The following is a 21,890-nucleotide window of genomic DNA, read 5'->3' as shown; positions in this document are numbered from 1 at the left end:
TGTGGGTAGTGTGGGGTGAACACCAATGCGAGTGCGAAGCCTATGTGAAAAATATTACTCTTGATTTTCTTCCCTGGACTTTTTCATTATATAAAAAAAAAAACCATGTAAATGGCTACTTTGTTGACTTTTAAAACAGATTTTCACAGCCAAAGTTAATATATATTTTGTCTTACGCTTGATCACAGCTTTAGTCTTCACTCAATGTTAAAGCAATGGGGACCAAAGGCACTATTTCCCGCTATGAAATTGGCTCAAACTTTGTTAATTAAAGTTCAAGTCATGCTTTATCATACAGAATTAACCACAGACTTGATTTGACATATTTCAACATTCCTAAACAATGGAATGTAAATATTGTATATCAATATTGTACATACACGTCATCAGTAAAAGACAAGCTAAAAGCCTACAAATGCGTTTTCGTGTGGATAAACATTTTCTGTAAAGGCCATTGGTTAAAAACAGATTTTCAGTCTGGATTAAGTCAAATAGTCTTTAAAAATACCTTTGTTAGCGTGGGCAATGCCGACTCTTGATTCAGTTGCTCTCCCTCTTTGGACGCGCCATTTCCGGTTTACGGTGGCTTTCCCGGAGTTTTTATCCAATCAGAATTATGAGGTTTTTTTTATCCAATTAGATTTCACTTTTACGCGTTGCCAGGTACGGTTAGACAAATCATATGCACCTGGTGCATTGAAGTTTTCAAATAAATGCCGACGATTTTTTTTTCAATTAATATGATTTTTAAGTTGGTGACAACTTAACCAGTACGCGCACAATTACGTCGGTATTTTTTAAAATGTTAAATCGGTCATAGAGCTTTATAGCTACAGTTACAAGCTAGCTAGCTAGCAGTATTAGCAGCCAGCAGTCCATGCTAGCTTTTGGCTCAAGGAATGAAAGGAAATCATTTGGTCACAGCTACACTTCGCAAATCGCTAAGACTAACATAATTCAAGGAAAGAAAGGAGTTCGAGACTTCGTCGACGACGAAGTGATCAGTTATTTTGGTGAGTACACGTATTTATCCAGTACGAGTCAAAAGTTTAGATGACCTACCTGTTCAATAACATGAGCAAGTGTATTCAAACTTTTGACTGGTGCTGCATTTTGCTTTGTATTGTTTTTGCTAAAATTGTTTAACAGTAGTAGTTGTAAACCCGTTGGAATGTGTCATTTGGGTTTTTATGGCATATTTTCCAGAAATTATACTGGTTAAATGATGCCTTTCTATGGTACAATGTTCTGTGTGCTACGGTTCACCTCTATATAAATCTGAAACGGTGACGTCATAATGACACGCATCACTTTATAAACGTGTGAAGAAAGAGCGTGTGTTTTGAACAGATGTACACAAGAAAATAATACATAAAGCACACTCTATTGACAGTCGCGTGTGTGCAGCATCTCGCTCTGATCGCTAATGTTGTGTGCATTATTCATAAGTGTGACATTATTGTGCTCCTCGCTCATCAATAACAAATGGGCAACATTTGGTGCCGCCAGGTCGCCTCTCACGATATGCTTCTCGACACACCTGGATGGCGCTTCTATAGAGATGACAGGAATGTTTGTTTGTGTTGTTGTTGTGGCAGATGGTTGCTGCTACCGTGTTTGTCTTTTTGCCAGATTTTTGCCTCAAATTATTTTTGGTCACAAGCCGATCAGATCAAAGATTTAAAGGAAAACTGCACTTTTGGGGGAATTTTGCCCATCATCCACAATCCTTTTGTGAAACGTGAACACATATGTCTTTCTCTGTTCTGTGTGTTTTAAAGATATTAAAACAGATAAAAAAAAGAGCCAGCTCATTAGTGCACGTATGAGACATACTTATTCCTCCTACAAGTATAAAGTCGTCTGAAAAAGTCTCCAAAAAACACCAACAACGCTACATTTACATATTATGTGATGTGCATTTTAACCAAGCTACAGCGACGTTGTAGTCGTTGTTGTTGTTGTTGTTGTTGTTATTATTATTAACATTGTTACGCCGATTGAACTACAGTACTGGCACATTGACACTTAGCCATAACACACCGGCTAGCTATTAGCTGGCTAGCGACTAGCTTCACCACAGACTCGCCCGTAGAGCGTCAGCGTCGTGCACACAACACCCCAGATACGAACAAAAGGCAAGGCTACATATTCGAGATGCCCCCACTGCTGCTGTGTTTTTATTTCTGAGTTTGTAAAAGTTAACGCTAGGTGTAGGCGTTTGTTTCTGCGACGTTGCTATGTGAAATCAATGCACCGCGCAAGGAAGTTCTGGTATTGCTTAGAATGGCCGAAATACACAAAATGTGTATCATGAATGTACCTGATAGTACATGGTCACAGCATGTAAATAAAACCTTGTTGGAGGTTTTTGGAGGTGTTTTAATAGCGCTCTTTGTAGGCGGCATAGGTGGATCCCATTACGTGCACTACTGAGCTGTTGCTTTTAATCTGTTTTTATGTCTTTAAAACGCACAAAAATGAGAGAGACGTGTTCGTGTCTCACATAAGGATTGTGGATAATGGGACAAATTAAAAAAGAAGTGTGGTTTTGCTTTAAGCAATGTTGGGTATAATAATCAATGGAGTGCACTACTTGGCTGCAAACAGCAGAGGCGCTGTTGATTCCATCTCAGCTAGTTTTGCGGTCTAAAGACAAAGAATATGACATCAGCTACTACTTCTGTCATCTGTCGTGTCTTGTCAAGTGTAAAAGTTAGCTGCCCTATCTTAAATGATGAAGATAATTTGGATACGTAGGAGTAAAAAGAAATTAACCACTGTTAAAACAAACAGATTTTTCAAGTTTTTGCACATAAGACTGGAACATGAACTAGAATAAAATAAATATTGCAATAGGTAACCAAAGTAACTAAACGGTAAATAGGGCTGGGTGAAACAAATTGATCACAATATATATTTGAATATTGTCCGATCTCAATTATTGCTTTTTTAAATTACCTTTTATAAACTGCCAGTTTTAAAGCATCAAAGTGTCAAAAATGTACTAACCGACAAAGTAAATAATGATGAAACTATTGATGGTCTGGTGGCTCACCTGCTCCTTGGTGTGCTACAGCAGTGGGAGTCTGTGCAGACTTTGCTCGCATTTTTATGCTTTCCGTATAATCACTTGGGTGGTTGACTTCAAATTATCAAACAGTTGGTGTGTCACGGTACACTCAGCTCTCGAAAAGAGATGATACACGATATTAGGTTCATGAGAACGATATTTTAACATTACTTTTAGGGAAAACTACAATGACAAAATATAGGACTGGACAAAAATACCTTTTCAAATTTAACTAAGTCACAAACAATGCAGGTACATATTAAAATGTTGTAGAACTTTGCGTGGTGTTAACTGTTGAACCTTTTTTTTCACAAATTGAAACAAAAACTAAAAATGATCAAAGTTAAAATAATGACGGCAGTTGTAGCTCCTCCTACGGATAATTTATGTTGATGTATAGTTTAAGACACATGTAAATTAGACTACAGATTTCAGTAGATTAGCTTTATGTTTGCGCTACAAGAACTACAGTTCCTGTTATGCTTACAGTGCGCTACCAGGAAGAAGTGAAACAGATGCTACTATCACATGTTTTGACAGACGTCTTATGCAGCGATCGTGTCATGTTTTCATATGACAAATCTTAAGTAACTTTGATCAAACCAAGAAATACTACAGCCTTTGCTTGGACATTAACACCGTGGCAGCTGTTCAACTCTGATGGGGGGTGGGGAGTTTGGGGGTGAGGGGTGGTTGTGGAGCAGCCGCACATCGTGAGAAAACGACTCTGGGAACACCGAGTGCAGGCAGGATTGGAAGGTTTATACTTGTAGTGTACGCAAAATGCTTAATGTGTGCTTCAAATCCTGCCTGGCGCGCTTCCACTTCTTTATTTCGTGTATTATCATTCACAGTAGCGATAGCATAGCTCACAGTCTGATGGACTTCTGGCTGCCCTGAGGCTACGAGATAGCTGTTCTCTTCAATGACAAATATCGTCTGCATAACCTTGCGAGGTCTTGTGACACGAAAAGCACGTATGGCTCTTCTCCACAAGTAGTGGGTGCCACCGTGGGCACGGCAAACTCCTCCTGCAACCCACCACCGCAAATAGATAGTCCTGTAGGAAACACTGCAGTATTATACCTGTAGGTATATCAATCATTGCAGAATTGCTGTATGGTAATTGCCTTGATGATAATATCGTATGGTTACTCAGATTTCCAGCCTAATTAGATCTTATTTTATAATCTCTTTTATTTTTTTTGTAGTCGACTACCTCAGAAGAGCCCATCTTTGGCGTGAAGCTTCAACATACTGTACTGAAAGTTGTGATGATACACTAGAGCGGGTGGGAGAAGGTCAAGACGAGAAAAAGACGAGAGTGATTGGAAGTGAGGCAGCTGGGCCGATGGGATGAGTGGAAGTGAGAGTGAATGCTGAAGTAGACGTTTGACAAGCAGAGAGGAGGGGAGGAAAGAGAAAAGTCCTCTCTTGTCCACAAGCCATCAATGATTCATCATTAGCGGAGGTTTCAATTTTCTCCTTGTTTGGAGAAGTTGCACGCCTCCTCTGCTGCTTTCTCTCTAACGCACACACACACACACACACACACACTCACACTCAATCTTGATCGATCTATATGATGGCACCCTCAAGGTCAGCCCAACTCCAGTTCAGTCTGTACAGTACAGCTAAATAAATAGATATGATCAGTTTCTCAACAGTATTTCAAATCGGCGGGGGGAGCAAAACATTATAATTCAGAACGAGAAACAGCAATGCTGTCTTTATATCTGGCAGGTTAATTTTTAAGCGTTTATCATTATTTGTGAGTGGAAAGGAAACCGTAGCTACCTTTTGGCCACATGGCCATTTAACAACAGGTTTTGCGCAACACGGCAGCAAGAGAACCAATCTTGTAATTGCGGTAAGGAACAAAAAGCTTAGCCAGCATTACGGCAACTGATAAGTTAATTGTAAAGAAACAGTGCAGCAAGTGCAACACGCAAGCAACATTTTAAAGTGTATGCAAACGTAGATAAAGCTGCTGGATGCCGAACACGCCTGACACTTCAAATACAGTGCAACCTCCTGATGTAATGGTGCACTCTCTTTTGGGCACTGCTAACATTTTTAGTCGTTTTTGTTCTGTAATGCTGTACAGTCATGGCCAAAAGCTTTGAGAATGACACAAGTATTGGGTTTCATAAAGTTTTCTTCTTCAGTATTTTCACCTATTTTTGTCAAATGTTACTATGGTATACTGAAGTATAATTACAAGCATTTCATAAGTATCAAAGGCTTTTATTGAAAGTTAAATAAAGTTTCTAGAGTTAATAATTGCTGTGTGAACAGTGTTCTTTTTCAGTTCACCATGGCATGCTGTCAATTCACTTCTGGGCCACATCCCGACTTCTAGCAGTCCATTATTACGTAATCAATGCTTGGAGTTTGTCAGAATTTGTGGGGTTTTGCTTTTCCACCCAGATGTTGAGGACTGACCTCAAGTTCTCAAGGGATTAAGGTCTGGGGAGCTACCTGGCGATGGACCCAAAATCCCCATGTTTTGATCTCTGAGCCAGTTAGTTATCACTTTTTTGTTTTATCAAGGTGCGCCATCATGCTGGAAAAAGGCATTGTTCATCACCAAACTGTTCTTGGATGGTTGGGAAAAGTTGCTCTCAGAGGTTGTTTTGTTACCATTCTTTATCCATGAATGTGCAAAATTGTGAATGAGCCCACTACCCTTGGCTGAGAAGCAACCCCACACATGAATGATTTCAGGATGCTTTACTGTCGGCATGACGCAGGACTGACTTTAGTGCTCACCAAACAATCAGAAAGGGGATTCATCAGAGAAAATGGTTTTGCCTCAGTCTTCAGGAGCCCTGTATCTTTTGCAGCAAGCTTCTTTGCACCCTTTTTGACACCAGGTCATTTTCCAAAAGTCTTGGCCACACCGTGCATGCAAATGCACGCATGTCTGCCTTCTGCCATTCCTGAGCAAGCTACATTCCGATCCCGCAGCTACATCAGCTTTCGGAGAGAGTCCTGACGCTTGCTGGACTTTCTTGGTCACCCTGATGTCTTCCTCACAACAGTTGAACCTCTCTCTTTGACGTTTTTGATGATGTGATAATGATGCAGTTAATTGAGGCGCAGTCTTACAAGCAGCAATATTCTTGCTTGCTCATTTTGTGCTAAGCAATGATGACTGCGCCTGTGTCCTTGCAAGTAACCATTGTTAACAGAGGAAAAACGATGATACCGACCTTCCAGTCTGTTATTCACACTCAATCAGGATGAGTCATCGCTAGCCTTTGTCATTGCCAGCACTTTCACCTGTGTTAACCAGAGAATCACTAGCATGATGTCAGCTATTCCTTTTGCGGCAGGGCTGAAATGCAGTGGAAATGTTTTTTGGGGTTAAGTTAATTTTCATGACAAAGAGAGACTTTGCACTTCATTGCCATTCATCTTATCACTCTTCACAACATTCTGGAGTACTGTATGTGCAAATTGCCATCATAAAAACTGAGGCAGCAGACTTCATGAAAATTTATATTTGTGTCATTCTCAAAACGTTTGGCCGTGACTGTACACTGGAACAATGTTTTTTTTTGTCACAGTAAATGTTACTTTAGTTATACATGTAAAACATGTGAAAAAACTGTAGTTAATGTATTTATTTTTAAAAATCGTTGTAATATTAACGTGTTTACGTAGTGTTAGGTAGTTAATGTTGTATATTGTTTTAGTATTGTACATTTGAATAATGATGCTTCAGTAACATTTACTTAAGTAGGATCAGTAGATGACATTTTGAGAATACCAAGTTCATATGGTGACGTCAGAGGCACTCGTGAGCTCCCTCTGGTGGCCCGCTAGGCTCTGCTGGGACGAAATGCATTGTGGGTAAAAGTTAAAATAGCTGATATTTTAAACTTGTATTTAGTACTGGTCTTGTAGCATTATTTATTTAGTATTTTTATTATTATTATTTGAGTGTTAATTTGCTGTGTGATGATTTTAGTATTCTTTGAAGGATGACACCGTGAGTCAGACTGTTATACTGAGTAATGACCTGCTGCGATTTCCAGTGGTTTGACAAGCTCTTCGAGAGCTCCTTATAACTTATGATTGGCTTCTGCTGAAGAATGGGCTACTGACTTGCGGCGGCTCCGTATTTAAACGATTAGTTGTAGTTCTGAAGTGTAGGAGACGTCACGAGATTAGACATGGTCATAAATTAGCTGCACCACTAGGTTTAAAGTAAAAAAAAAAATACGCTGGATATTACGGCCTATATTAACTAAGACTTTTCTGTAGGATATTTTTAATAGGCAGGTAGGGATTACTTGCCTAAGTAAATATTACAGTGTACAACACGGCACTTCTCCCCTTTTGACTCCACAGTAAACTTCAGCTTTACAGTTTCCATGTCTGCTCTGAAGATGCTGTGTGTTGTGGGAGCACTGTGTTGAAGTACAGAAGGTAATTACAGCCACTTATTGGCAGGCTCCACCTCCAGTAATTATTTCTCTGTGGGTACGGGTGGGGGGTGGGCGTCTATTTGAGGTTTAGCATTTATATTATCAAGTGTACGACACAACCAGGGATTAATAGCGGGTGTGGCATCTATTAGAGCGTTTATTATTCAGGTTGCACTTGTGTAGAACTGCGCAGCGAGGGGTGTTTTGGCATATTTTTAACAACACAGAACCACAGTTCTAAGCGTTATCCCAATCAAATCTAAATCATGTCACTTAATCAAAGTTCAGAGCCAGCTTTTGTTTTAACTTCACCACCTGAGTCTATCACCTGTGGTATTTGCACAAGGAGCCACTCATCCTGTTTATACAGCAGATTTTTTTATCCCCCACATACAGCGTGACACAGAGGCGTTCAAGGTCCTCCGAGTCGCTCTGTAAATGTCAGCGCTGCCAGACAGTGTACAGGTTGCATCAACGTGGCTTTTTGCCGGCGGCACAGCGAATGTGTTTGTGATAAGGTGCTATGATAATGACAGAGGCTTTAGCCATCGATCAACACCTAGTCGGCCTTGTGCCGATGCACCCCCCCCCCCCCCCCCCCCCCCCCCCCCCCACACACACACACACACTCTCACTCTCTCTCTCTCTCTCTCTCTCTCTCTCTCTCTCTCTCTCTCTCTCTCTCTCTCTCTCTCTCTCTCTCTCTCTCTCTCTCTCCTGGTGGCAAACAAACAACCTCATGCTGCTTCTCTGAATATGGATGAGAGTTGGCACAGACGCGTGCCAATATCATTTAGTGAGTCTGGTTGTTTTTGTGGTGTGTGTGTGTGTGTGTGTGTGTGTGTGTGTCCACACTGAGTGATTGGAGATAGCACTCTCACAGATAGAGGTTTATTGATCAATCAATTGATCGCATGGCCATCAGGACGCTTGTCTCGTCTTGGCCCTGCCTTTTCATTGTTGGCTAATGCTAAGGTAAGCAGCTCTGTTTCTGGTTGTGCTGAAGGGGAGCTGGAAAGCGGGGCATGAATGATTGACAGGGTAAAGATAAGTGTTGAAAGATGGACGGCCATTTAATGAAGTAACTGTATCATTAGTCACTATATTTTCCTCTTGCATTTAATATGAAGTACATGTCCTAAAAGACCCCTCAGTTGGATTTACTTCTAAAAGTTCCACTCATGGTCCGGTGCCAAGCTGATGATACATCCAGGTTTTTTGTTTTTTGTTTTTTTTTGTCCAACAATCTCAAAGGCTTGCTGAGTGGTTCCTGACATGATAGGAAAATACTGACAAAGTGGACAGATGGTATTCAAAATGAGAACAAAAAGCATATGCTAGGGTTCCAAGAGTAACAGTATGCTAAAATGTAACTACTAAGATTGAAACGGTATGCCATAATCATGGTTCGGTACAGACTTCGGTTTGAAGGTCGTGGTGTGGTTCATTTTTGGTACAATAAGTAGGGCCCTATGAAATCCATTTGATTTTTTTCAAGTTTATTTTACTTATTTTACCACCATATAGTGTGTGCTTTCTGGGTTAGTGAATAAAATGTAAGTGAATTAAATGCAAAATTCCATACATTTATTGATAAGATAAGATACGCCTTTATTAGTCCCACAAGGGGAAATTCCAGAAGTAACAAGCGAGATGCAATACATCATTGGCCAATTTTGCCCAGTATTCCATAAATGGATGGAGCTTGGCTTTGGAAAAAAGCTTGGCTGGAGACAGGACGACTTCAAAGTCCAGTCGCTGGTGATGACCATGTGGCTAATATATGGTTGAATCGCTCGGCTACTCCACATCTGTACGACTGCTGCTCTATCAAAACCAAACCACTTCCATTTTACAGAGGCACCTCCCCATTAGCAACAATTTCTTCATCTATAGTCTCCGCATCTCCTCTCCCCTCAGCCATGCTCATTTTCTCTTTTGGTTGTTTTCTTGTTTGCTCTGCTTTCTCCGCCACCGCTGGACCATGCTGGTGGTAGACGTGAGGCGCCAATGCTTCGCAGGAAAAACACGTGATCAGCTCTTGCTTTTCCCATTTGAAATGATCATTTATACCGGTATAAGTCATTTTCTTATCATTGGAAGAATTTATACCGGGGTATGCTCAACAATGCCCATCAACGGGTTTGCCTCCTTTGTGTCAACATCTACTCCACATGAAGAAGAAGACCAACCCTAAAATAATAATGGAATAATATTTAATAGTTTACTAGGTTTCTTTTTAGGAAACTGCAATGATGCAGACACGTGCAACAGTAACAGTTTGAACAGTCTGAATTATAAAATGTTTAGCTAATTAAAGTTCCTTATTGCCTGGATTGCAGTATTTATAGTTCTAGCTTTCCCATTGCTTTCATCTTATCCACTTGCTTTTGTCTGTTTACGTATTTCACTTTTGGAGCTGACCCTCAACCTCTGACCAAACCCAAAAGAGTGTGCATGGAGAATTTGAGCATGTCAGCCAAGCGGAGAAGACTATAGACTTGAAGTGAGGAATGAAGATTTATGGAGTATTTTATTCAAAGGAACTGGAATCCAATATAATTTTAAAAGCGCCTGAAATGAGCAGGATAGGGTTTAACAACGGAAGAGGGTTTTTGAACTCTGCCTTTTCTTTGGCACTATGGCTCACCATGACTCTCACTAGCCAAAGACTGGGCTGCACGGTATTTATTGACAGAGCAGACATGTGATTATATTAAACTTCATGCCTCTCGCTTAATGTGTACCGTGTGAAAATTCGGTATGGTACGAGGGCCTACCGTGTTCCGTACTGGAAAACCTGATTATGAATACACGTACCGTTACACCTCTAGTATCTACTGTTGTATTGAATTTGTATTTAGAATGTGGAGGTGGATTACATCAGTGTTTCCCCTACCATTTTTGTAGGGGGATGGCCTGCCTCAACAAAATCTGTAAACCTCAGGGACCCTGTAAACATTCATCTATCCACAGGGACGAAGCCTATCCCCGCCAAGATCTCCCGACCCCAAAGAAGATGCAAATAGACCTTTCATGTGCGTCGCTCACCGTCGGCAGCGTGACTCGCTCACCCTCTGTTACCTTGTTCCATGCAGTTGCCGCAGCAACATGCATCCCCGCCATATCCAAAAGGAAATCATTCTAACGAGCAGAGTGTGGCGGGGAGTGAATCACCACCTTCAAAGGCACAGACAGGCGGGGGCATGAATGGTCACCGGGGATGGACCCGGGTGTTGACAAAGGACGTCAGAGCCTCAAGCTGGCGTTCATTACCGCGGCTGAGAAAGACCTCGGCCGTGTTTACCGCTCTTGTTTATCCAGTGAGTCATAGCAGGAGGGGAAACATTAATCATCACTGCTTCCATTTATGACTGGCAACCAAACCAAATCAGACGTCACATTTGTGTTTTCCGACTGTGTGAATGTGGCCTGGGAGTGTTATCTTAGAAATATCGTCATATCTGAGAAATACAGCACATTAGAAGCCAAAGTTATTTTTCCTTTTGAAATATTTACAACCTTATGTTATTCCAAGACGAACAACAAGCAGATGCTCACCTGTCCGCAACCCCAGTTGCTCATTTGTTGTGTTCTAGTATGAAGAAATAACTCATCTGAAATCATCATGAAAAGACTGCTTTACTGCAAAATATTTGGACCAGAACTGCGGGCTGGCTTTGCTACACATGAAAACCTTTTTCAGATACAAGTGTGCATCATCTGTTTGTATGTTTTGGGTCCAATGTCATAGTTTTTTTTTTTTCCCTCTAGCTTAGTGCTGTGAAACTCATCTTATGCAAGCAGCATATCATGCACTGTCCAGAATAAAGAAGCCATGAAGATCGGTCCTCCAATTTGTGCCTACTTTGGATGAAACTATAAGAACATCTAAAGTTTGTCGGAGGGTACCGCCATTCCAAATGATTTTTCACTTGTCTGTTATTGTGGCGCCCCCTGTGCGTTGTGCACAAACTGCTTTGGAAGGCTTTCCCTGTAATAGAGATATCCTCAAAGCTTTATTATTATTTGGCAAATGATTACTGGCTTATGGGCAATCAGTTGCTAAGTCCTGTCCGTGGCCCTGGCGGCCAGGTTTTTCAACAGATCTTGCTCAGATTTTACACACATGTCAGTGTAACCCAGGACTGCAGTCTATAATGTGCTACGGGCGCATAAAAGAAAAACATCTGCAAATGGCCCCCAGGCCACACGTTTAGGGAAATTGACCAAATGACGGAAGAGTGTCTTCAGGCACTCTCTCTAGTCAAAGGCTGGGCTGCACACCTGTAGAGGCGGAACACCTCACCATTATGGCGGGGCTCCACGCACCATTTCTGGGTTGTATGAAGCCCCTTACCACCGTTAAACTTCCCCACCTTCCAGGGAGCTTCGCTGTGCGTGCATAATGGAGCGTCACACCATTTCTGGGTTGCATGACTGAACTTGTCCCTCGCTACACCACGGTTCCAATATTGCTCCCTCACTCTATCGTCCATCTTCTACGCCGCTTATCCTCAATAGGGTTGCGGGTATGCTGGAGCCTATGCCAGCTGACTTCCGGCGAGAGGCAGGGTACTGGACTCGTCGCCAGCCAATCGCAGGGCACATACAGACAAACAACCATTCACACTCCCATTCATACCTATGGACAATTATTTAGAGTCGCCAATTAACCTAACATGCATGTTTTTGGGAGGGCACCGGAGTAGCCGGAGAAAACCACACACGCAAGGGGAGAACATGCAAACTAGGCCACCGTGCGGCCTCACTCCATGATGTTTTTTTTCAAAAAGTAATGAATGAACGCTGTTTCGTGGTTGACTATGTCCTATTATTAGTCAAAAATGATTGAAAGACAAGTCACATGTAGTATTCTGGTCACTAGACGTCAATAATGTTACATTGATGAGACATTACCTTACATTACCTTCACACTGCATGGTGTCTGCCATAGCATGTCTGATATGAAAGAGTGAAAAAAGTTCTTCTCCCATTCCATGTGGAAGTGTTATGTTTTTGGCTTCTTGCTTTGTCCTTCTTCCCCACATTTTTTGAAACACTTTCTTAAGGTTAGAACAAATAAATTGGAGGCTAACTAGTTAGCTTGGTAGCTTACTATATGCTATGAGCGGTGGTCGTCCCTTATGTCCCTGCGGTAATCCCATAGCCCGCGCATTAGTGTTGTGCAATATGGTGTAAACATAGAATAATAGGAGTGTAATGGTGACTATAGGGGTGTTATTTCATGTCTACAGGGCTCCAATTATGGTAGAAACTTGATTTAGAAATTCATAAACAGGTTTTCTGTGCTCAAACTACAAAAATATTCTGTTTATTAATATTGAATCATACTTCATGGAAATTCTCCTATTGTGGTCGGGTCTGGAACCAATTAACCGCGATAAACGAGGGACAACTGTAATGCACACTCCATGGGCTTGTGGAGGTGCCCTGCATGTGTGGATCTCCTCTCCTGAGGTGAATACTTTTGCCTTTTGTGACTGCTTGTATTTCATTACTGACTAAAGCAATGACACAAGCAACACTTACTGTGTTTAACTTTTAATGTGTACTGTGTGGGAATTTGGAGTTATTCATTATTATTAGTGACATGCCGCCACAAATAAATGAATGTATGGGAAACACGACAAATGCTTGTCAGTCCTTTTAAGGTGTGTACCAAATTCCACCGTCATTCAGCTTACACAGTGTTACAGCGGATGTTTTGTCGAGCTGTTGTGTGTGAAATTTCAAGTCAGTCCGACTTGTGGGGGTCAAACTTGGGGTTTAATAACTGTGCCACCATGTGGTGTATTGGCCTGGAAAAAGAATAGCATAAGCAACACAGTAGGCGTGCATGTTTTGACACATTTTCACCTTGTGGTGTGCAGCAGTTCATGAGTATCAGGGCTGGTTTACACAAACCAATGCATACAGTCAGTCTGTAGTTTCTATTCAGCATTCCAATGCATGTTTCCTATAGGTGGGCATCTGAAATGCATGCTTCCGTTTTTTTGGAATGCAACATTTGATATTGGTGTCACCAGTGTTTTGGTATTCTTTTTGTGCAACTCTGCTGCGATTGCGACATTTTTTTTCGACAAAGCAAGTTGTTGTTTTTGGCTCGTCTTACTGTGTCCTTTATCACCAACTGTCAGCTGCCTGGAATTGTTTGCGTCTTCACCTTCTCCTCCTCCTCCTCCTGACAGACGTTTCTCTGCCATTCGTTTGCCTCTGCTTTCCCTTTTACTTCCACAGCACATGCTCCTTAATTGCACATCGCTCTACCTCAGACCTCGCAGACATCACGATGGAATTGTTTTTACATTTAGACAGGCACGCGCATTTGCTAGATGTAGAATGGAAATGTAATCTGCGCATTCCTATTATCAAAATATGACACACGAAATGACTGCAAGCATTGACGTCCTCATTCTGGAGAAGAGGAATGACGCCCATATTCGTACACAGCAACATCATGGCAATTACTCTTGGTGCAAACTGTTTTTTCCTCATGCATCAGACCAAGTGTGCTGTCATCAAATATTTATGTTTTTGTCTTTTTGGTCATCTTCCGATAAATTATTTAAGAATAGAAAAAGCTGAGGCTTCTCAACATAATTATATTTTCACTGCAAGAGACATTTTGTTTTTGCAGAATGTTTGTAAAACGACAGGGACTGTGGGGGCGGCATCCCTTGTTTTACTGCTTGATAAAGCTGTGTGTGTGGCAAGAACCGTGCCAAAGCAGGAGTTCAGCTTTTAATGTGGACTCGAAGATGAAACTGTGATCAGAGGTTCTTTTTTTAGGCTTCATTTCACCTCTTTGGCAGTTTGGAATTTGAGAGGTGTTGCTCTGCCATCCTCGGTTGGAAGCTGTCAAGCTGATGCTAATCCGCCAAGCCAGGTGCTGCTATCAGACTGTAATTTGGCAGAAAATGCAAAAAAAAAACAGTTGGAAGATTGTAAAGTCAAGTTCTTCTGAGCGACATTGATGAGCTTTCTTGTGACTGCTGTGCTAAAAGGTCACTTCACCCCGGCTGTGGGCAAATTGTTGTTTTTTTTTACTAAACAAACACACTCTCGACAGGTTAACTGTGCTGCTGTGAATTTGTAGAACATTCTCAGAGTGACTGTGACCTTTTTGAAATAATTGATACATAAATACACTTGACATTATCACTCACTTGCAGGACACTTGCTGCTTTTTTCCCCCCTTATCTACACACTGCGACTCCCTTGACAGTTGCAGAGAAGTGGTTATTTCGGTTGCATTGTTGGCAAAATTTTCCATATTTGAGATTTATATATTTCTTATTTTGATTGTTGCCATAGACGAATGGTATGGATTGTCTGTTGTGCATTTTTAAACTCTTTGAATGTAACTTTCCTACCGACTAAGGCTTAGTTGTGGCTTACGATGCAAGCATACTAACAAAACTCTCAGCGATTCAACTGGTGGCCCGAATACCAGAGGGGTGGACTCGAGTGGGACTCAAGTCACCATTTTGATGGCGTTTGACTGGACTGGACAATATCATCAAAGACTTGCAACTCGAGTTGGACTGTAGTGTGATGACTTGAAAATATCTGAGATTTTCTGTGAATGTGTTGTGTAAAATGTGTCTCCATTCAACGTATTCAACTGACGTGATTGTTATGTCATTTCCAGCAAGACAACATATTTTACTTTTGAGTCTGCCTCATTGAAAAATGCATCTATTAACGTCCTATCAGGTTTAAGAACAAACAATGCATTTGCGGATTACATTACTAAATCCTGAATGCGGTGTCAGCATGACTAAGTCTTGTCACATTGGTCTTGTTTTTTTTTTTTTTTTTTATGAAATAATTCAAAATGCATTCATTCTATTAGTCAAATATTCCATTGTTAAAATGGCATTTTATTTGGGAGACACTAAACAGTGCTTATGACTTGTAAGAGCTCAAATTTCAAGCCTATGATTTCGGCCTTGGCCTGTGTTGTCTTGACTTGACTTGGACTTGCACGTCTTTACTTGAGACTTGCGAATAAAGACTTGAGACTTGCAAAACACTGACTTGCTCCCACCTGTGCTGACTGGGCCGCAAGTTCCGTTCAAAACTTGGTCCTTCTTTCATGTAGAGGATCTTGCAGTAGGTCTTTAATAACAGCAAAGCACTCCCGGTCATATCTTTGGCAAACTATTACGTCTTTAAAAACAGAGGAGCCCTCCTGTCACATATAGGATCTTTGACTAGCATTTTTTTTGAAAGTACGTCCTTAAAAACAGCACTCCTCACTTGAAATATAGAGGATCTTTGACGAGCATTTTTGCAGTAGGTTATCAAAAACGGCGGCGTCATATAGAACAATTTTGACTTGCAACAGACAGCTACAGTATTTGTTATATTATATTATATTATATACAAAAATTAGAATAATATGGGAGGGACAATTCAGGCCCCCAGTCTATAGATTTGTAAAATGAGTTGAATGGCCTTGATCTACACATTTATATTCAATAACGATGACATATCGCTCTGTTGCAAGTTGCTTCTCTAATCTACTAAACCTACCTGTCTCTTTCAAACTTCTAATTGCACAACACACTCATGGAGTGGAAAAGCAGTACAAGGCTTTATTAGCAAGTATTAGCTTTAAGCCATACAAGTCATTATGATCCTGAATATTACATAAGTGCAATGGAATCAACTCAAAGCCTTGTGCCGTTTCTTCATCCTTACGACCAAATACTAATATAATAATATCATTTAGTATAGTCACTGATCCTAAAACCATCCGTTTTGTCATGAATGTTGTTATTATTTCTGTTTCTGTTATTATTTATGTTTTTTTTTGTTGTTGTTGTTTCTCTTCAGGCTGTGTGTTGTTTCAGAACATCCCAGTGGAAGTGATCTCACACTGAAACGGACACACAAGCAGAGGCTAAAAGAAAGGCAGGAAAAAAGATTGCTTGTTTACGCTGGAAGAGAAAGCGAACGAGAGAAAATAAAGGGAACGTTAAACGCTGCACAAATGTCCACCCAGCAAAAACACACATGCACACAAACAGATTGTTGTGAGGTCGATACGTACGTGTTTCAGACTGAATAACTGGTTGAGTCTCATTAACCAATCAGAGAAACCCTTTTCCTGAAAGCCTCCCCCACTGGATGAATTATTCACATCACATGGATAGAAATGGCCATTAACCTACATCTTACTCTCCCACCTGCCCACACACTACCACCCACACATGCACTCACCTTTTAAGATATTTTTTATGCTGCCATTTGACCTCCTGGTGCCAATAAACGTTGCTGTGTAAGCAGCAACCACCATAACTATGTTGCCTTAAAAGCTAGCCTGGTTTCAGGGAAGTTGAGTAGGATTTTGCACAAAATGTAGCGCACCCTAATGTGATGTGACCATTACAGGTGGAACAAAATGTCTGTAATGTGACTTATCGTATCAAGAGGTGTGCGGTTTCTAACAGAGGCAGAAGTTTTGCTCGCTGTCCAACTTGTTTTGGATGCGTTTATTCTTTTAACTCATTCAATCCCAGCCATTTTTCCAAAGACAACCCCTTAAGTACCGGCCTTTTGAGACGATTTTGACTGCTCTTTCAAGGCACACAGAATATTGTGTTCTATGGCTATATAAACATAGAACCAAATGAAAGATTAGACTCCCGTATTTCATTAGAAAAAAAGGTTTGTTTCTACCTTTTTCCGTTCTTTAGGAATCAGCAGTAGAACATAGGGAAGTTTCAGGAAAATATCAGTCCCCGACTAGAAAAGGGAGAAAACTAGCTTTTTGTGAAAAGATACATTTGAAGTATAACTTTTTTTTTGCTTTTGTGACATCTCAAATATCTGAACTATACCAACATAAACAACACAAAAAAGGGGTTGTTTTACATCACAATAACAATGTATTTCCAAATATAACATCATTAACTATTTACAATTTTCACATTTGGAACAGAACTATGTGTGCGCACACGCATAACCTTCTGCATGCTACACTCCTTCACGCGCTCTCACTTCCTCATGTATGATTTTTCTGTCCACACGATCTCTGCCGAGCTCTTATCAAATGCACTTCTGCCACCTTGTGGCCGTTTTTATGGCTTAAAATTGCTCTGAAGTGAAGTCCCTTAGTGGTGAGTTGCGTCATCACCTCTTTTTGACTCTCGTGCAAAAAAAAAAGTATAAATACCTTGTTGGGATCGGGGCGTTCGGGTTTTTAAAAACCTATCTCAAACTACGTCTTTGGTATTGAATGAGTTAATGCTTCACTGTCACATAAAATATATCCTCAATTGATTTGCCTTGTCCGATGTTTAGTTATAGCAGAATAAATGACACCGTGCCATGTGCGCATCTGACTGCTACTTTTGTTGTGTAGTAGTTATGTAACAACTTCTGTTATTTCGCACCGCACTCTGAGACGTCAAAGTCTGTATAACGGTAACTGCGATAATGAGGATAATAACGCTTTGAGACATTACGATAGTGTACATTTGCTTTATCCATGAATAGTGTACATTTCGTTCACTGACACACATTTTTATTTTTAAAAGCTTTCTATTAGTTTTCCCTTGGTTGGTTACAAAGCTATCCTTATGTTTCGCGTGTGTTCTTCGTCCAAAATATCAATTATCTTCCAATTGTGTAACTTATCGTTGGCAAACTGTCATACACAAATCAAATCCAAACGTCTAAATGTCCGTCAAGGGTTTGTTGTCTGAAATGTCTTTCTAACAGATGTAACATCAGTTGTGTGCTGTCAAACTGCTGGTTGACCATCAGATTAGTTCTGCAGCCACTCGGCATACTCTTGTCAAAACATCCTGAATATCCACTCCAGAAGTTTTCATCCCCCGTCCGCCTGCCAGCAGTTCTGCTGCAGTCAACTTTTGTTCCCCTGCAAATCAAATCATGTTTGCTAGTTATTTTCACAGCACTCACGTTGTAGGTGTCCAACAACAGGACCTTCCATAAATGCATTGCGACATTTAAGAGTAAATGACCCCATGATTATACATACGTTTGTCCATATGCAGTAAGTAACAGTTGACGCTGTTCTCAATAGCAAGGTTCCTCCATCTTTTTGAACCCCACGAACTGGCTTGTTTCTGTCAATCCTCTGACGGACTGAGGGAAAAAAAAAAAAGAGTGAGAGACGTGCACTCCAGACCTCATAGTGAGCTAATGCTATTGTAATGCACCAAGAGCAAAATATCAAATGAAAACTGACCCACCATTGGTGCGAGCCTGGAGTTGGTTTCAATGTTCATTTTTCCCTTTCATTTATCATTTGTATGTATTTTGAGGCATTTCAAATTTTTTATGCATTTTTAAACTATAAAAAAGTGTTTTGTGTTAACATTTTTGGCTTTTTGAAATGGACTGATTTAATGTTCAGTAAAAGTAAAACTGCACTGTTTTTGGAATTTTGCCCATCATTCATAATCCTTATGTGAAACATGGACATCGTTCCCTTTTCTGTGCGCTCTAACGAGAGAGAACGAGTTAATATGAGCCAGCTAACGATGCACGTCATGGGAGGTACCTATTTTGATGCTAAAGCCCTGGCAAAAATCCCTCAAAGAACACCAACAGTGTTCCATTTACATAACTGAACTGTATACTAACCATCTACAGCGATATTGTTATTGTAGCAGCTAACACGAAAAACTATACTAATCTGGCTGAGTAACACAATGTCTCGCTCTTCACTCACTACGCCTCAAGCCACTGCAACGGGACAGACGGAAGAGTGGATACTACTGGCTCTCAATTTCGCTATGAAGACTCAACAAGATGCTCGTTTGCTGTCAGCATTTTTTACCTGAGGACTGAAGCACAAGTCTTGTGCCTGAAGACGCGGACATTGTGTCGTCGCTGTTTCTATGCTGCTGCTGCTGTTGACGAAAGCAGCGTTAGCTATATGGGCTATGTGAAATCAATGCGCCTAGGAAAGAAGTCCCGCTAATGTTTTAAATCATCAAAATACGGCAAGATTCTGTAAGTACAGTACATGTTATCAATGCACTTGTTAATGCATGATGACAGCAAGTGTATATAGAAGAATAAAACGTTGTTAAAGGTGTTTTTTTGAGGGCTTCATAGTCAAAATAGGTACCTCCCATGACGTGCAATGTTAGCTGGCACATACTAACTCGTTTCCTCTTGTTAAAATGCACAAAAGAGGGAAAGAAATTCCCAAAAAAGAGCAGTTTTCCTTTAACGTCCGTTTCGGTTAGAGACCTTCCGGAACGAATTAATGACGCTAAGCAAGGTTTCACTTTGGTTATTCACGAAAATGAAAATAAAATAACATTGTAAAAAGCTATGTGTCTTTTGATTTTTCTATTGCGGTTATTTTCTATCGTTGCTTGGGGACCCCCGTTCTATACGATTTACCCTAGTTTTCTAGTGTAGTACCCTAGTACCCTAGTAGTGTTTGTTAGAGCGCAAGACTTGCAGACACACACCAGCTGAGACTGAGACCGAGGCTGATGCGCGGTGAATGTTTGATTCTGAGGGTTATGGTGTTAAGACGCACAAGCACACACATGCAAAGCATCTCTTGTTTATTCTCAAGGCCCAGGAAGCCAGACGGCTAATAACCCATCTGCCAAAGTGCTAATTAGGCTGAAAAGTAATCACACTCTCAAATTTTTTGATACCTAATATTTGAACAATAGAAAGGTGATTTAAATTGATTCAATTAGACTCAAATGACTAATGAAGTCATTATGTTAGTGGGTGTGTGTGTGAGTGGGGTGTGTGTGCATGTGCAGTGCAAGTAGCATGCTTGCAGAAAGAGGCATATTTTAGAAGTAAAAACATGGAAACGTATGATCATTCAACAGCAATTTCATTTTTTTTTTATGTTGAGCCTGATAGAAAATGTTGCACCGTAATTTGTGGAAATCCCACTACTTCTTAGTGTTACCAAATGCTACTCATGTTAGCATTTGTTACATTTTTGGAAGACAAAGTCACGTTGTTTTCACTTTTGTAGCGTGTGAGGCATAACGACACAATGTGCCTCAACAGAATGGACAAAGCTAACACTTTGTTGGATGTTCCACAAATTCTCGTGAGAATACTTAATACGCTTCATAAGTCTCTCGTTATGGCTTGCACATGAATTCAAGCATGATTTACGATGACAAAGTTGTTTGGCAGATTGCTTGCTTTTGGAAAAGAAATGTAGCTAAAAGAGAACAGTGGAACCTTGGTTAGCGTCATTAACTCGTTCCAGAAGGTCTCACTCTAAACAAATCAATTTTTCCCATAAGAAATAATGTAAATCCAATTAATCTGTTCCAGAAAGCCAAAAGTGTGAACACAAAACACATTTTTATTGTTTTACATGCAGAAAACAACTTGAAATGCATAGAAATACATATAAATGATGAATGAAAGGGATAAATGAACATTGAAGTTTAATTTTTACCTTCACTGAAGACCTGATTGTTCCCAAAGATGCAATGTGGCAGCGCGGTCAACCACCACCACCTTCCTATTTTGCCATGAGTTGTTTCTTGAATTCAATAATGTTTCTCACCTCAATAATGTAACCCAAAATGGAGCCAAAGAAAGTTGTAAGTGGCAGCATTTTGATAAAGAAGGTGTTAAACACTATTGTATTCAAGAAATAACACATGACAAAGCAGGAAGATGGTGTGTCTGTGGTGTCTCGCTGACACATTGTGTCTTTGGGAACAGTGCTCTTCAAAAAAGGTCAAAGTAACCTTAAATGTTAATTTACCCCTTTCATTCGTCATTTATATGCATATACAATTGTTTTATGCATGTAAAACTCTGATTAGAAAACTCTAAAAATGGAAAACAAACCGGAAAATGCGCGTCAACTAGGGTCAAATTGTGGCGTAAATTTTCAACTTTAACCAAAAGCCACGCTAACCCGGATAGATGCTAACCAAGGTTCAACTTTATATTAAATTTAGCCCATTACCACCCAGACTCAGATCTCACGAAGTATGATCAAGAACACTCAAAAATATTTTAAGACTCCAGCTTCGTAAGCAGCCACCGTTCAGTTAGCTTGCCTTGTAACGGCTGTCAGCGCTTATTGTTTGTTTTGGTGAGGTCGATCTTCTCGCTAGTCCGAATTGAAGGCAGAGATGTCAACACACTCTTCTAGAGTTGCGATCACAAAGTGTGGTTAGGAATACTAAAAAAAACCCTCCAGTAGCTAAGTGCGGAGCTCTTGCCGTCAACGTCCTTTCTGATCAACAGGAAGTGACGTTTTGAAGCAATGTGATGTATTTCATTGTAACTTGTATGCATAGTCAAAGAAATTAAACCATTGCCATTAGCGCAGTTCTGTTAAGTAGCTTACGGTACAACATTTT

The 21,890-nt window shown here is 40.5% G+C and overlaps 2 protein-coding genes across 11 annotated transcripts in view; one reads left to right on the top strand and one right to left on the bottom strand.

The window, feature by feature from the left end:
* Positions 1 to 582, bottom strand: part of LOC129180330 (solute carrier family 28 member 3-like) — a 39,058-nt gene extending 38,476 nt beyond the window's left edge. For 4 of the 5 annotated variants that reach the window (XR_008570137.1, XR_008570140.1, XR_008570138.1 and 1 more), the window contains exon 1: positions 509 to 582. The gene's annotated coding sequence lies outside the window, so the exon portion shown is untranslated. The remainder of the gene's footprint in view (positions 1 to 508) is intronic. The other variant, XR_008570139.1, reaches the window with a different exon arrangement.
* Positions 1 to 21,890, top strand: part of ntrk2a (neurotrophic tyrosine kinase, receptor, type 2a) — a 109,793-nt gene that overhangs the window by 25,592 nt on the left and 62,311 nt on the right. The window lies entirely within an intron of this gene.

Source organism: Dunckerocampus dactyliophorus, chromosome 4 (assembly GCF_027744805.1).
Source record: "Dunckerocampus dactyliophorus isolate RoL2022-P2 chromosome 4, RoL_Ddac_1.1, whole genome shotgun sequence".
In the NCBI taxonomy this organism is placed as follows: Eukaryota; Metazoa; Chordata; class Actinopteri; order Syngnathiformes; family Syngnathidae; genus Dunckerocampus; species Dunckerocampus dactyliophorus.
This window is presented reverse-complemented; position numbering and strand designations above follow the sequence as displayed.